Here is a 16,741-nt window from a genome sequence, read left to right as displayed (position 1 = left end):
TATACTTCTGGGACAGATAAAGTATTTTTTATACCTAACAAAGAGGTTGAATCCCTGCATTATGTGCCAAATGAAATTCAGCTTTAACTATGGAGCTCCAACCAATGCCTCCCAGATTGTGCAATCAGTCATAGTCTCCTTTTTTTTTTTTTTTCAAAATAAGGAAAACAGGGCTATGAACTGTAGAACCGCAGATTAAGAGTCAGATACTCAATCACCTGAGCTATGCTGGTGCCAGCACAGATAGCGGCCACCTCTGCATGGGAAAATGCAGCTAAGGTATTGCCAAAGTCTCCTCCAGACCCCAAACCCAACATAGTGCCAGCACAGGAGTGCCTCTGAGATGTCAGAGAGAAGAAGACAATCAGCTTTCACTGCCTTTTGTGAGGGAGGAACTTTGACTGGACAGCACAGGAATGAGGAAATTCCTACCTCATGCATGGCTGTGTGATGGCTGCCTCTGCAACCTGCCCCTTTTACCTGGCTGGGTAAGGGGGAACAGGACCAGCTGATTGGTTTCTGGGGACACCCCTTTGCCTGTATGAGCCAAACCCCAGGTTTGCAAAAACCTCTTATCTTCAGTTAGCTCAGGCATGACTGGAACCAGGAAACAGATTGGCTGTACTGGAAGTCTCTGGGGAACAGAGCAAGCACTTGGCGGTTTGGTAGTACCAAGGGCTGGGAGTCTTGCCACATATGGGGCAAGGCATGGTTGAGGTACAATAAGGTGTTTTAAAAGAGAGCGGTGGGTGGGGGGTTATGGAGAAAGAAAAACAAGGCTTTGTCACTTGAATGCTTAATTCCACAATTTTTTAGTGCTAGCAGTATTGAAAACTCAGATAGCAAGAGAGAGTGACAAGTTGAATGTGTATTTTGATTTTAAGGAAGGAAAATGTTTTTGCTCCTTTTGTAGATACATGCACACACATAAGCTTCAAGGCTGGCACTATTTGTGTTTGCTTTAACAGATGGACCACTGTGCTGGGATCAGCTCTCCCCTCTGCTGCTCTTATTCAAGGTTGAGATACAGCCACCTGATGTCTTGATTATTCATCTGGGTGAAAGTGACCCAGGGAATTGCACTGTATTAAATTTAAGAATTAAGATATAAAGGGATATGGACTTACTAACAATTATGACCTCACACATGATTGGTTTGGCCAGAGTTGCTCACAAGATGAGTTTGGCAGGGTAGCCACCGAACCAGCCTGGGTTGACTGGTCTCAGAAAAATGTGAACCGAGAGGTAGCCAGGATAATTTTGGGAGTTATGGGGGCAGTGATAACACATAGGGACATCCAATACAATGGTCCTGAGCTCTTTAGGGAGGATGAAATTCATCTGTCAGATGCTGGGGTTGACATTTGGCTTTCTGACATTAGGGATTAGGTCAGGCAGGAGATGAGTACCAGGCATTGTGGGTCCAGGGTGCATCCACTCTAATAGCTAGTGCTCCCAGTGGCTGGTGTCCAGTGTAGGGAAAGGCAAAAAAGGACAGCTCCTATAGGTAAATGAGAACTGGGATTGTGCAGTTGGACCTTGAACTTATGGAGGGAGGACCTGATGTCTTTGCGGACTAAGGTGCCCTCCAGCCTTATGGGCTCTAGCACTCCATCCCAGTTACACAGGGGGAAAGAGGTTTCATAAATGAACTTAGTTTGTAGATAGACTGAGAAGGACCTACCCCAAGTTATTTTTTGGTTTGTGGTGAAAGTCCTGTAACCTGGACTGAAACCAATTAAATGCCTGTTATGTGAGTGCTGAGGTAGGTAATGTAGGGCCCCTTCCCAAAGTATAATTAACAAAGTTGCAGCCTGCTGTTTCAACCCATGCCCTGTGTCTGTCAATCATTTGCCTGCTTGTCTTGGTCAATGTCATAGAATCAGGAATTTCTTCCTTCTACTTTTCTCAAACCAGATGGGCTGAGTCTGAGTCCTGCCACTCGTAAGAAAAGGGTATGATGACAGCCATACTTTTTTGCAATTTAATGGCAACTGTTTGAGGCATAAGTAGGCTTCAGCTGTGATGTGACCTCCACTAGCATAGTTTTCCTGTGGTTTTTGTCCTTTTATCTTTTCATTGTCTATTAATTTCTTTTTAGTTTACTAAACACTTTAGAGATGTAATTGTCCCACCTATCAGGTGAATTAGATATATTACCTGCAGTCTTTAAAACACACAAAGCCACAAAGTTGGATCTTTTATCAAATAAACCAGTCCAATACTTCCAGCAAATACTCCTATGTTCAGTGAGATATTTTACTAGGAAAAGAATATTTAAGAAATATAAATTTCAGTATCACAGCTCGAGATTCTTTGCCTCCTCAAAACTATCAACAGCACTTCTTAATGTCTGAAAAAAATACAATGAACACAATAAAAATCCTATTTCCAATTTCAGTTTGAAGATGGCATCTCAGACCATCAAGAGCTTTTAAAACATCTATTTGGTTAACTATGAGTGAAAAACAAAGAACAGTAGCTAAAATTCTGTCTCCGCGAAAGTGAATGGAAGTTTTGCCACTGGCTTGCATGGGGTCAGGATTTCATGCAGTGTAAAGGACTACACTGAAACGCTGCATGAGAACTTTTCACGTCCTGTTTCCCATTTTGAAAGACCTATATACAACTCAAACCAGAGCTCCAGTCCTTCAGTAGGATCCATATCCAGGAAAATCTATATGTCTGCTCAGAGTCTAACTAACTCTATGGTTATTACATTCTTAGAATTAAGGTTTCATGCCCACAGATTTGGGCCTATACTAATTGTATATGGAAAATTATGTGAGCTTCCCGCCCCCCAAAAACTAAAATTAAAACTCCAATCCTGCAAACAATGGTACACAAGAGTAACCCATTAAAGTAAATGTTTTTGGTTCTGACTAATAACTTTTATAAAAATCTTGCTTGGAGGTTACTTGAGGAAGTAATATGAACTATTAAAGGGATATTTTATTGAAGAAAAATCTTAATTGATGTTTAATTATTCATTTAATTTATATGGTAAAGGTATAATTAACCATATTATTAAGGCACTTAGTTAATTTAAGGCAAATTTTGCCATTCTGGCTTAACTGAGTATTACCTTACTCTACAAGTGGTTGTGTGTATTATTTAGCCAAAGTAATGATATCAGAATCTGGCCATTAGATAATTAATATTAAAATTAATCATTAAATACATTTTTTTTACTTGAGCAAATCGTTTTTTTTTAAAACCCAACCCATTATAACTGTAAAAATAGTCAGAAAGATTCCTCATGGGTGGTATTTTCAACCCTGAATCTCTGCGTGTAACCTCTTTCTCTGCACGTTCACCTATTGATTTCAGTTAAACTATTCAAGAAGTAAGTTACTACACACTGGGAAGTGACATATGAGTAAAGTTATGTGTAATTGTTTCTAGGAGTGGGCCCTAAGACATATCAATGCTTCTCCAACTGTTCCATAGCAGTACCTCTTACTTCAACTATCTCAACCCCACACTACCATTGGCAATATGAGAAGGACATGATGGTTGCATTTGTGAAATCTCTGGGGGTTTGACCCTTTGGTTGAGCACCCATGATTTAGCTCAGGGATTGGCAACCTTTGGCACACGGCCCATCAGGGAAATCCGCTGGCAGGCCGGGACGGTTTGTTTACCTGCAGCGTCCACAGGTTCGGCCAATCGCAGCTACCACTGGCCACGGTTCACTGTTCCAAACCAATGGGGGCTGCGGGAAGCAGTGCAGGCCGAGGGATGTGCTGGCTTGGAACGGTGAACTGCGGCCAGTGGGAGCTGCGATCGGCCAAACCTGCAGACGCTGCAGGTAAACAAACCGTCCTGTCCCGCCAGCAGATTTCCCTGACATGACGCGTGCCAAAAATTGCCGATCCCTGACTTAGCTCATTACTATTGAACTGGATGTAAAGTTTCAGTGTGAATATACTAGTAAATCCCATCGTTCTTACAATGCCAATTTTGTTAAAAGAATATTAAATCTGTAATTTTTCTTTTAAAGCCTGAAGAAACAAAAAACAAATAGAAAAAAAAAATCAAACCTGTCTTATTTGTCAGGGTTGGCCAAGGAAACCTTGTGATCCATGACCTTCATGAGCTGAGTAAGACTGCATATTTTCCTTGCTGAGCCTAAGGCAAAGCTGGATATTCTCTCGGTTCCCCTTTCCTCTTCTGGTTTTTATGTTAAATTGCTACAATATATTATGTTCAATGACACCTGAGACTTGAATAGTGGATTCTTAATGTCTACAGAGGGAAATAGATATGTAGAGAATAATAAAAAAAACCACAGTTCAATATACTAAGCATAATATTCAAACAATTACATAGAGAAATTAAAAAGCCAGACAATTACATTTCTCTATTTAAAAATGCAGAGACACAATGATTTATTATTTATTTATTTCTCCGGTTAGTCCACTTAAATTTTGTTTAGGAGATTGACAATGGGAAACTAATGAAGTAAAGTCTAAGACGTGTTTGAGTGCATGTTCCTACACTAAAGAGGTATTGTAGAATTCTGCTACCAATAAAGACAATAGCAAAGCATCCATTGACTTCAGTGGAAGGAGGACCTGGTCCATAATCTTACTGATCTGTCTGGATATATTTTCATGGAAAATTAAATTTTAATAATATCCTTGCTTCACTTTTATCACCAAACTGGAGTGCAGCTGTTCAGTGTTTTGTGTCAGAGCGAGAGATTTCTCTGCCACCAGTTTTTCTCCATAGACTAAGCTAATTAAATACAATGGAACAGAGATTTCAACCCTAATAAATCTGCCTGTGTGTTAAGATACTGTGTCACTTTGGTACTTCTTTCAATAAAGTCAGGAGGGATTGATCCTAAAGACTTTTTAATCAGTGTTCATGACATTAGTAATATTTTTTCAATCCTGCCCTATTAAATGGATTGCTTAAACATGAACATCTACTACACTATATTAAGCAACATGAGCTGGATGGTCAGCACATAAAACTGACAGACTGTAGTATAAAATTCACTTAATTTTTTTTCTTGGAAGTGTCACAAGAGAGACTGATTTTCATTGCTCCAGTGCCTAATAGATCATGACATTTTACCACAGTGTATAGCTGAAAATGTGATGCCCAAAAAGGATGTACACCATTTTTTCCTCCTTGCTGATTTTACAAAATGCCATTCAAAACACAGTGCAGAAAGTCCATGTTTGTCCTTTTTTATAACTCAGTCAGTTTCACATTTATGATTTGATTCTATGTAACTTTTACTCTGGTAAAGAGACAGCTGTATGTACACTATTATATGATATGATACCTCAAGGCCCTGATTTTACAAACACTTCTGCATGTGCTTAACTTTCAGCATGGCAAGTAATCCCATTGACTTCAATGAGGGAAGTGACAGTGCCTACATTTAAGTACGTGCATGAATAAACCTTTTCAAGATTGGGGACTAATTCTACAAATTCACAGAATGCTTTCATTATGTTTCATCAATTCAAATTGTATCAGGTCGATGAAATGCATATGTTATTATGTATGTTAATTAAATGGTTGCCTTTCAGATATTCCCAAATAAACCTGAATCAAGATTTTTTTTCAAAGGCCCTTATTCTACAAACTGCTCCACAGTAGGGCAGACTTTACTTGCAGAGTCTCATTCGCAGAATAGAAACCAAAAAGGTTAATCCAGCACCAAAACACAGTTATCTTTTGGAACGCCGTAAGTGTAAGTCCTGAGTTTTCTTTTGTTCTTATTTTATTAATCAAGCATTGTGCTGTGTGCCTGGAAGGTACAGTAGCAAGAAGGTCTGAATAAAAATTCACACAGCTGAAGTGATGTTATTAACAGTTCTTCTGTTATCCTGTAGGTCACTTCATTTAGAGGACAAAGCTGTAAATCTAGTCAGGATCCCTCAGATGCTAAGTCAAAGGTTAAAACAGGCTATGGAAAATAAATGGCTAAACTGCTCCTGTGGGAGCTTTCTGTGTACAGTATGAGTTTCTACGGCTACCACTGAGCCAGTTCCTGAGTTTAATCCTAATATATTATGCTACATTACCTATAATTTGGCTTGGCAGAATGTGATTTTTATTTAATAATTTTGACAGATAATATCAATGTTTATTTTTAAACTTTTTTCAATTTTTATCCATTTTAAATTTTCACAGCTATGGGAAATTAGGGGGAGGTCAGACAATGGGAAGAGTTGGACCATAACTATTTCATGACAGTAGACACTGAAATTCAACAAGTTAAAGCTTTATACTTGTTAGGTTTCAGAGTAGCAGCCGTGTTAGTCTGTATCCGCAAAAATAACAGGTGCCACAAGTACTCCTGTTATTTTATACTTGTTAAGACACATTGTCAATATCACGTCAAAATATACAAAGTAAATATCCTTAAATCAGTCTCCAATAAGTTCTCAAGAAGCATTTTTCTTATGTTGCCTATCTGTCACTTTTGATTATCATTGATGGAAATATTTTTATAGGTTTGTGTGTACAGTGAAATTGATGTTTACTGACATTTACTGATAAATCTAATCCTTTCAAGCCTACCTATGATTTATTATGCCAAGCTAGTGTATTTGCATGGCCTCCTCACCCATTATGATATTGCATCTTTTTTTTTTTTACTTTACTTGCCTTACTTTACAAGTGGACTTTTAAGGTGCCTTATAAGCTGCATGAACTGTCAGATTTATGTATGTGACTAGCACTTACACAGCAGATAAACCAACATATCCCCCTGACCTTGGCAGCTTCAAGGACAATTTTCTTTACATGAAAATAAAATGTGTTGGAATAATTTCTACGAAGTAGTGTACTATAACCCATAGCAAAAAGGAGAAAAGCAGGTGTTTCTGCCCTTAAACAAATTTGTTGGGGACAAATGCCAGCTTACGGCAGGGGAAAACTATAATTAATATTATTGTTGATTTCTTTATATAGTATCATAGAAGTGCATGGAATGTTATAAGCAAAGAGAAACACAGACAGGAAAATTAGATTCTGTTCTCTACTACATTGGTATGAATTTGGAACAGCTCTATTATCAAGATCTATATCACTAAATGAAATCAGACTTCAGCCCATGTAGCTTACAAAAAAAAATAGTCCCTGATCCTATGAACACCATATTATTATGGTGCCTAAAGGCACCTACTAAAAACTGGAACCCCAATGTGCTAAGTGCTATGCAACCACATAATAACCACATAATAAGAGGTAGTCCCTTCCCCCAAGACTTTACAATGGAAAGAGAGAAGATAGACAGCTGAGTGGCACAGAGAAAAGTGAGGCATGCATAGATAAGTAGCTTGATTAGGCAAGGTTATGATCACGCTGGTCTGATCCAGTGAACTACTTAAGCTCATGCCTAACTTTAATTACTTCCAATGAATACTCCCATTAAAATCCACTGCGTAAGGTGGCTCATGATACAGCCCTAATGGTGAAATCCATTCCACTTGCACACAGACCAAGTGAATTTGATCCTCCCAACACAGCAGCAGTGACCAAGTGGGGATGACATGCACATTATTTGGGGGCACAGATCATGTGGCCTCTTCCCGGGAATATCCAGAGCACACACCCATCATGGCCTATGCAAGGTGGGCAGAGAGATCCTTTGAGTGGCACACAGGGAATACACAAGTATGACTGCATGTATGTCACACCCAGCTCTACCCACATAGCACCATGACAGGATGAAGTGAGGCAGAGGGCAGAGCGAACAAGTGAGATTAGAAATATGCAGGAAATAGCAACATGAAATAAAGTTAATTTTGTAAAAATGCAAACTAATATACATGGGGAAAAACAATCTATAAAACCTCTACAAAATGGAAGAGAGAAGCATCAGTTCTGAAAGGTCTACACTTTGGAGGAATATAGTAAATTAGACATTTGATAGACAAAGCTATATGATGATAAAACAAATCAGTGATTTTTTTCACTGTATATGTAAATATAATAATGTATTATATCACAAGGCAGGAATGCTATAGTCCCTGTCTAGAAGTTTCTGCTGTGAAAGTAACTGGTATATACTACATCCATTTCAGAGTGTCATATTAGTAAAAAATATTGAACAATTAGAGAGAGTTCACGGAAAAGATTCATAAATGACCAGGTAGATGAAAACACTGACTGAAAGGAAAATTAAAAGAGCTCACCATAAATAGTTTAACTAAGAGTCTGATCCAAAGACCACTGCAGTAAATGGGAGTCTGTGGCCTCCAGTAGAATTAGGATCAGGGGCTATAAGGCATGCAAAGGCACATCATAACATTTGAAGAGTTTGATTTCTAAATATGGAGATGTATAATTTAGTGTGGTCCATATATCCATTTTGGCCCAAGTTTCACTGACTTTCTCCTAAGAGCTTAAGTCACTTTTGGGAATGGAATTTAGGCTCCTCAGACACTTAGGCGCGTTTGAAAATTTTACCCAGCATCCAACTGCAATATGCATTCCTCAGTTTATTCATTCATGGTGGCACTTCTGAAATGTTGGGATGTCAGTCTAAAAAGATGGGTAACATTTGCTTGCTCCTTACATAAATTGAACAATGTTGGAACAAGATTATATCGGTCACAGATGAAAATACTATATTTATATCTCATTGTATCTATTCATCATTGTACAGGGATGAGTCGTCAAGGCAGTATCATAAATCCACATAATGTTCTTGGATGCTATATTTTCCATTTAGATCTCTGATTTAGCTGAGATTCGTTAAAATCACATATTGCCAGAAAAATTCCCTAGCTGCAGGAATTGAAGTGTGAAATTTATTCCATTTAAGGTTGGCACTAACATATTCAGATTTACATTTTTGGGTGGTATAGTGCAGTTGTTTGGAGCTGATTCACTGCTAAGAGCATTTGCTTGAAAACAGTGCAATAAGTGTTAATGGGTTAGGTGTGTTAGATTAAATAAATTTGGCCCTAGACAAAGTGAACTACGTCTCCGAGAGTGTAAAGGGAGAATTCTTTCTTGAATATTCCTTGATATGACAAGGCCATTTGCTGAAACTTCCTATGGCAAGAAAGATTCTTTTATCATTCCCTTCTATATGGGATAAGGGTTTTTATAATTGTGTATGTGAATGTTTTTTGTTCACAAAGAAGTAGAAGGAAGTGGTGGCTCAGCTAATTTATTAAAGATAAATCTTGTGATGTAAGTTTTGGACTGGGACTTCAGAGACCTGAGTCCAATTCCTGGCGTCTCTACAGACTTCCCATGTGACCTTGGAAAAGTCCCTCAATCACTAAGTGTCTCCGTTTCCCGTCTCCTGTATTTTGTATCCCTTTCTTGCACTCTTTATCTGTTTTGTCAATTTAAAATGTAGGTGCTTGAGGACAAGGACTGACTCTTACTATGAGTTTGTACATTTCTTAGCACATTGGACTCCTTATGTAGGTTGGGATCTTTAGTCAAAATTGGAACCTTTATTCATTACTGCAGTACAAGTAATAAAACAAATAATAGAGAAGGAGGGAAATAGAACTCAGTGAGAAATAAATAAAATCTTGAACAGGAGACGGGAAGGGGACCTCTATGGGTACATCTACACTGCATGCAACTGGCAGTGCCATGTAGGATATGTGTAGTGACATGTTGCAGTGAAAAGCAGTCTGTGTCCACACTGCGGTGTGTAGGTAAAAGCAACTGGAACGGGGGAGACAGTGGGAGTGGGCTACAGGAGCAGGACACTACACTACTTAAAATATTAGCGTAGATGTGGGAGGTACTCTATGGGGGTGTAGCGAGCCAAATAGCGTACATACCCTAAGGTTCTGGTGTGTCTGTGCTCTACTCACCTAAGCAGTCCCTCACTGTCTACATGAATATTTATACCCGTGCTGGTGGTGTGCACAGTGTATGTACTCTCCATGCCGCCATAAGAGTTGTGCAATGTAGGCATACCCTGTGTGAGAATGTGAATTTGAGAGAACTGCGACTATATAAGTTAAAGATCAAAAAACAGATGTTGTCTCAAGTTAACGTACATACAGCTACAAAAGCTTTCATGTAGCTAAACAACAACAAAGAGAAGGAAAATGGCAAATCTAGGTTGACAAACAAAAATATTCCCCCCAAAAGAATATGCTCAGCAAAGTCTGAGAACTGGTAACTTGGGGAAATACCCAATTTTCAGAGAAAGACACATCTCTACTTTATATTTGACCGTCTTTGAGGTGTTGCTCACTGAACCACAGAGGGAGCCAATCCAGTTCTTAAGGACCAAAACAAGATGTGGGTGACCAAGATAAGGCCTGTAGGAAGAAGAACCCTGAATACCCTCTGTCTCCAGCCCAACTGCTGTTTGCCTTTGTGCCAATGACAAGTGTCTCTGGAGGGCTCACATGAAATATATCAACACATAGACATATATTCAAGTAAACATGTCTAGGTGTAACACATCTTGCTCAGACTCAAGTAACGTTTGGTAAAACAAAACAAAGCAAAACCACTACACTACACTACACTACACTACACACAGCAACTGCACTTCCTCAGTTGAACTCTTACAGTTTTCAGAATCAATGAGAGAGTGCATAAAGTAGTGCTTATGTTTAATCCAGCTGATTTGTTGAAATAACTCAAAAAGTATTTTTTTTACATTTTAATAGTCACTTGGTTATTGGTATTTAAGTCTGTTAAGATGAGATCCCTTCATCCAACAATTATACTGACTTCATAATTCATGTAATATGTGATGTAACTCATGGGTGCAGGATGGTTGATTTTGCAATATGAAAACTACTTTTATTAAATTATCTTTATTGAGGATTTGCCTTTTTATTTCTTGCTGTCTGGTGAGTGTTAATAAAGATAGAACCTTCTGTCTTGAATTAATAGTCAGAAAATTTGTGCTGGGTATGCTGGTGGTCTGCGGTATGCAGGAGGTCATATTACATGATATGGTGGTCCCTTGTAACCTTGAACTCTACAACTCTAATTTGGGCTTCACTGCAGAGAAATCAGCCTACTGATAAAACTCTTCAAAGTTTAATAAGGCTTTGTTTAGTTTAGTTCCCAAGTAACCTCCAGCACCTATTCCATTCACTTCTGGTCAAATCTCCCCCCCCACACACACACACACCCTTTGGGTCCCTCCCAACACAATGGTGAAGATGTGCATGTCTGGAGAGGTTTCATCTATAATGGAGGAGAAGAACACACTAGTCAATCTTCAGTTAGATCAAAGGTTGATGTCAGCTTCTTAAACACATAAATAAAGCCAAATTTCAGAAATGAATGGTGCATATCTATGTGAGATTCACTGCTATGCAAAAAGCTAGCACAATGTCTTTGCACCTCTGAAGACCCACTTAAGCAATATGTTGAGGTCTTCAGTGAGACTTTCGTGGTATATATGCTTTGTGCAGCCTGGGGTGTGGTGATTTTCTCCCATTTCTAAGTATTATTTTTCTAATATCTACACAAACTTTATGAGAGACACAAGGCAAATGAGGTATGATATTTTATTGGACTAACTTCTGTTGGTGAAAGGGAAAAGCTTTTGAGATTCAAAGAGCTCTTCTTCAGGTCTGGAGAAAGTAATCAAAGTGTCTGAGCTAAATACAAGGTGGGACAGATTGTTAAGCATAAGGATTAAACATGTGCTGTGGGATACCACTTAAAATGAAGTGGGACATAAAGTATTAACAGGCAGCATGGCATGTTATACATTATTGTAATGAGACATAAAACCAGTGGCTCTGTAAAGTTCATGTTTTTTACTGTCCTGCAGAGTTATGAATTTAAGGTCCCAGGTTTGTCTTTTAAAGGTGTGCATATTTATGTTTAACAATCATATTTAGCTCTGACACTCTGGTTACTGTCTCCAGACCAGAGGAAGAGCTCTATGAAGCTAAAAAAGCTTTTCCCTTCCCCCATAGAAGTCAATTCAATAAAAGATAATGCCTCACCTAACTTGTCTTTCTTATATCGTGGGACCAACATGGATACAACTACACTACAGACCACAAAGTTTGTCAGGCAGTATGCAACACATACTTTCTGACTTGAAAAAAAAGCAAAGTGAAATAAAATTTCTCAGTCTCCAGAACCTTTTAGAGCTAGTAAAGATCTAATCAGCTCATATTGATAGTATGGCCCAATATCCTGCTGCTTAATGACTAAGTCTGGTAGATTTCCACTATATCAATCAAGACAAGGTAGTAAAAAAATAAAATAAAACAACTTTGGTTTTGCTTTGTGTCACCGGGTTTCTACAATTGGAAAATGCTATGAAAAATGTGACTCTAAATACATGAGAAACTAAAATTGTAAGTAGTTAACTGTTATAATCATAGTACATTTAGTAGACAAATGAAAACTTTGATCAGTTAAATGTAACAGAGGGCCCTGTAATTTATGGACAAATCCTGAGATGCTGAAGGCTGTGGTGTATTCCTGAAAATTCCCATTTATGTTAATGGGAGTTGCAGCTGCCCAGCAGGTGCTCAGGATTTCCTAGGATTCCGCCCTTAATTAGTATCTTGGACTCTTTACTCCAATACACTTTAGTAAACCACCAAGTGTATAGGAAAAGGTACTACTGAACGGCTTTTAGATTATGATATTTTGTGGACAGGAATGGAATAAAACTTTTAATTACCTTGTTTTCCAGATGCTGTCGTATCAACGAATTTAAGAGATGGGGAAAGTAAGTCTGTACGTTTGTTTACAGATGAAGATTTGCTTCAGACTACTGAGATTATTAACATTTTATTCCATATCCAGTCAGGATCCAAATATAGACAGCAATGCACAGAGTTTGGTATCTGACTCCTTGGTGTTCTAAATTATTTACTTATAGATGGAAGCTGCACTGTCAGACAGACTTGGAATCTCAAATGGAAGGTATTCTGCTGACATATCAGTCCTGGGCTAGGCATATTTTTTTTTTAATGTTCAACCTAACAAATCAGAGTCTTTCCCTCTGATTTATTTCTGGAAGGTCAGCCCTGTAAAGTCATTCTTAAACTCTTCAAATGAGGAAAATACTTTCTGGTGCAACTTCTCTGCTTCACATCTTTCTCTTTGCATTTGTCAGTGTGCAAAAGGACCCCAAAGTTCTTAGCTGGGGAATAACTCTGGTTTGGAGCGGTCCACAGCAAATGGATTCTGGCCAAGACAAGTAACTGAAACAACAGAAAGGATGTGGAAAAATTGGAGAGAGTCCAGCGGGAGGGCAATGAAAATGATCAGGGGGCTGGGGCACATGACTTATGAGGAGAGGCTGAAGGAACTGGGATTATTTAGTCTGCAGAAGAGAAGAGTATGGGGGGATTTGATAGCAGCCTTCAACTACCTGAAGGGGGGTTCCACAGAGGATGGAGATCAGCTGTTCTCAGTAGTGGCAGATGACAGAACAAGAAGCAATGGTCTCAAGTTGCAGTGTGGAAGGTCTAGGTTGGATATTAGGAAACACTATTTCACTAGGAAGGTGGTGAAGCACTGGAATGGGTTACCTAGGGAGGTGGTGGAATCTTCATCCTTAGAGGTTTTTAAGGCCCAGCTTGACTAAGCCTTGGCTGGGATGATTTAGTTGGGGTTGGTCCTGCTTTGAGCAGGGGGTTGGACTAGATGACCTCCTGAGGTCTCTTCCAACCCAAATCTTCTATATTTCTATGTGTTGTCTTGGCAACTATACTGTTTTTGCTTTTTTCCACAGTTGTCTGGAACCTTCTGTAACTTGTTTACTATATTCCTCCCCCTTCCCCTTCCCCTCCCCCCCCCCGCTGGTTCTAACTAGTCTCACCCAGTTTTATAATGTAACCTTCTGTAACCTAGCAGGCCCTGGACAATTTAGAGTTAGACTAACCCCTTTTAACAGTCTCCATTGGTTGAAAAAACACACCCACAATTGTTTCAATTAAGTCAAAGTACTCTTGAATTGCTTGCTGACACTAAGCTCTCACACAGCTGTACCCATGAGTAACACTTCCTATCATCTCCAGTTGGCTAGGGGAGACAGCGTCATCCTGGTAGATGATGAGTTGACCTAAGTTATTCACACCTCTGTCACCTTTTGGCTGAACTACATCAATATGATATACCAGGACATGAAGCTTTCAGCACTCAGGAAACTCCAACTAGCAGAGAACACTATAGTGCATCTCCTCAGCAACACAAGGTACCACAAGCAGATCAATCCTGTTGTCCAGTCTCTAAATTGGCTGCCCATAATATATCCAATCAAGTTCAAGGTCTTGGTTCTTATTAGTTATTATTAATTATTATTATTATCATTATTACTACTACTACATCTAGGATCCCCAGTCCTGGAACAAGACACCATTGTCCTAGTTGCTGCACAAACACAAAACAAAGAAAAACAGTTCCTGCCCCCAAAAACTTATCTTCAAGGTGCTCCATGAACAGAATAAAGCTCCAGTGTGAATAATGTGGCTGAAAACTTTGCTCCATAGGCACAATGGGACTCTCTACAATAAGGGTGAAGGAGACAGAGCATTTGAGAAGGAGACAGGTTCATTCCAAGAATGTGGAATGAACTACCCCAGGAACTAAGGACCATTTCAAATCTCACTGTCTACGGCTTCAAGGCACATTTGTTTGACCTTCCCTTCTCTAACACAAATACATAGCAACATGTGTGTGTACATATATACACATATATTAATAAAGCACCAAAAAAAGCCCTACCAAAAACAATATAGTCCACTGCACACACCTTTTTCTCTGGGGAGAGGATGAGAGAACAAACAACATGTGACAGATGCATATTCGCATTGCTTAATGCACTATGGGAAAGCAGTTAGATATTATGGTGATGAGTATGGTATAAGAACCCATAGAGAAGGGAAGAGAAGAGAAAAGAAAAGAAGAGAAGATCTGTACAGCTAGCACAGCCAGCTACTACACCTGCTTCCACACAGCTCCTAGTGCAGGGAGTTTACAAGGTAGTGGTGGTGGTGAATGAGTGCAATGTGCTCTGGTGATCCTCATCTCACAGATGGTCCTTTGTGGGCCATTTCCAACTGGCATATGTAAGAGCACCTCCCAGAGTCAGGTAGAAAATCAGGGAACTGTATCTGGCTCACTGATAGCCCCCCTTCTCTGATGTGCTCAGGAGAGGCTGGTTACAGCAGAGTATCTGGTCTTTTTACTACAAGGAGAAAAGTGAATGATTGGCATATCTCCACTTCTGTCACTATCCTTCCAAGTATTTCTAGTGCATCCATCACTATGGAATCAACACATGTGCCCTAATTCTTCAATGACAACTATTCCATTTCCCTTTTGTGTGGCTATGTTGTTGCACACAGCCCTCTTCCAATTGTGCAGAATATTTAAAAGAAAAGTGGCAGAGTTCCAGCTACCTAGAGAGCAAAGAAGACTGGAGATTTGTGAGTTTCATGATGGGTTCCATCCTTATGAAAAGCAGTTGAGTGTGCTGGAGCAGCCCCAGTGAACAACGCTTATGTGAAAAGAGTGTTCAGAGTTACATTGGGGGGCAAAGAAAGAAAACCTGCACAAGGCTGAATGAAATTGAATGCAAATAGAATTAGTGAAGGTTGAAATATACATATGCATGAACATGCAGATGAAGTGTGGTGGATTCTTTAAACACATTCAGACAAACAAGAGGCAACCAGCTGCTGCTAAATCATCCTTGAAGTATTCCTTCCCAGAAAAGTCTCCTTCACTTCATGTCAGTAAATTCTGATTGCTTCACAGGGCTCTTTACCTTTCTGGTCTTTTAATCAATTTTTTAGTAGAAAACCATTCAATTTATTCTAGATATTTGTTGCACAAAATATTTATTCTGGTTTATTTATGATATATTTATTTTACAGGGCTTCTTTTAGATGAAAACTGAGTATGGTCGACACAATAGAAGGATCCACTTATCAATAGATGTACTATATCTAGGGCTAAATTCATCCTAGGGTAACTCCATTGACCACAGTAGAGTTACACCAGGGATGAATTTGGACCATGAATTTAATAAATGACTTGATACAGTGCCTACTTGAAAAAAAATATTCAAATTAGTTTGGATTCTCTCTACATTATTATTATGTATTATTTGTATAAGGCTAGTACGAAGAGATACTAACTGAAATAGGGCTGCTATTTTGTTAGGTTCTGTTCAAACATATAATAAGAGAAAGAAGACTTGAGGAGCTCGGTTTGTTTACCTTAACCAAAAGAAGGCTGAGGGGGGATATGATTGCTCTCTTTAAATATATCAGAGGGATAAATACCAGGAAGAGAGAGGAATTATTTCAGCTCAGTACTAATGTGGACACGAGAACAAATGGATATAAACTGGCCGTCGGGAAGTTTAGGCTTGAAATTAGACAAAGGTTTCTAACCATCAGAGGGGTGAAGTTCTGGAACAGCCTTCCGAGGGAAACAGTGGGGGCGAAAGACCTCTCTGGCTTTAAGATTAAGCTTGATAAGTTTATGGAGGGGATGGTTTGATGGGATAACGTGATTTTAGTCAATAGGTCAATAACGTGCCATCGCTGATAATTAGTAACAATGGTTAATGATGGGATATTAAAAGTTACCTCAGAGAACTTTTTCCGGAAGGTCTGGCTGGAGAATCTTGCCCGCATGCTCGGGGTTCAGCTGATTGCCATATTTGGGGTCGGGAAGGAATTTTCCTCCAGGGTCGATTGGCAGAGGCCCTGGAGGTTTTTCGCCTTCCTCCGCAGCATGGGGCAGGGGTCGCTTGCTGGAGGATTCTCTGCGACTCTGCGAC

This window comes from Emys orbicularis, chromosome 1 (assembly GCF_028017835.1).
Source record: "Emys orbicularis isolate rEmyOrb1 chromosome 1, rEmyOrb1.hap1, whole genome shotgun sequence".
Classification (NCBI taxonomy): domain Eukaryota; kingdom Metazoa; phylum Chordata; order Testudines; family Emydidae; genus Emys; species Emys orbicularis.
The sequence above is the reverse complement of the archived record's forward strand: the minus strand, read 5'-3'. Positions refer to the sequence as shown.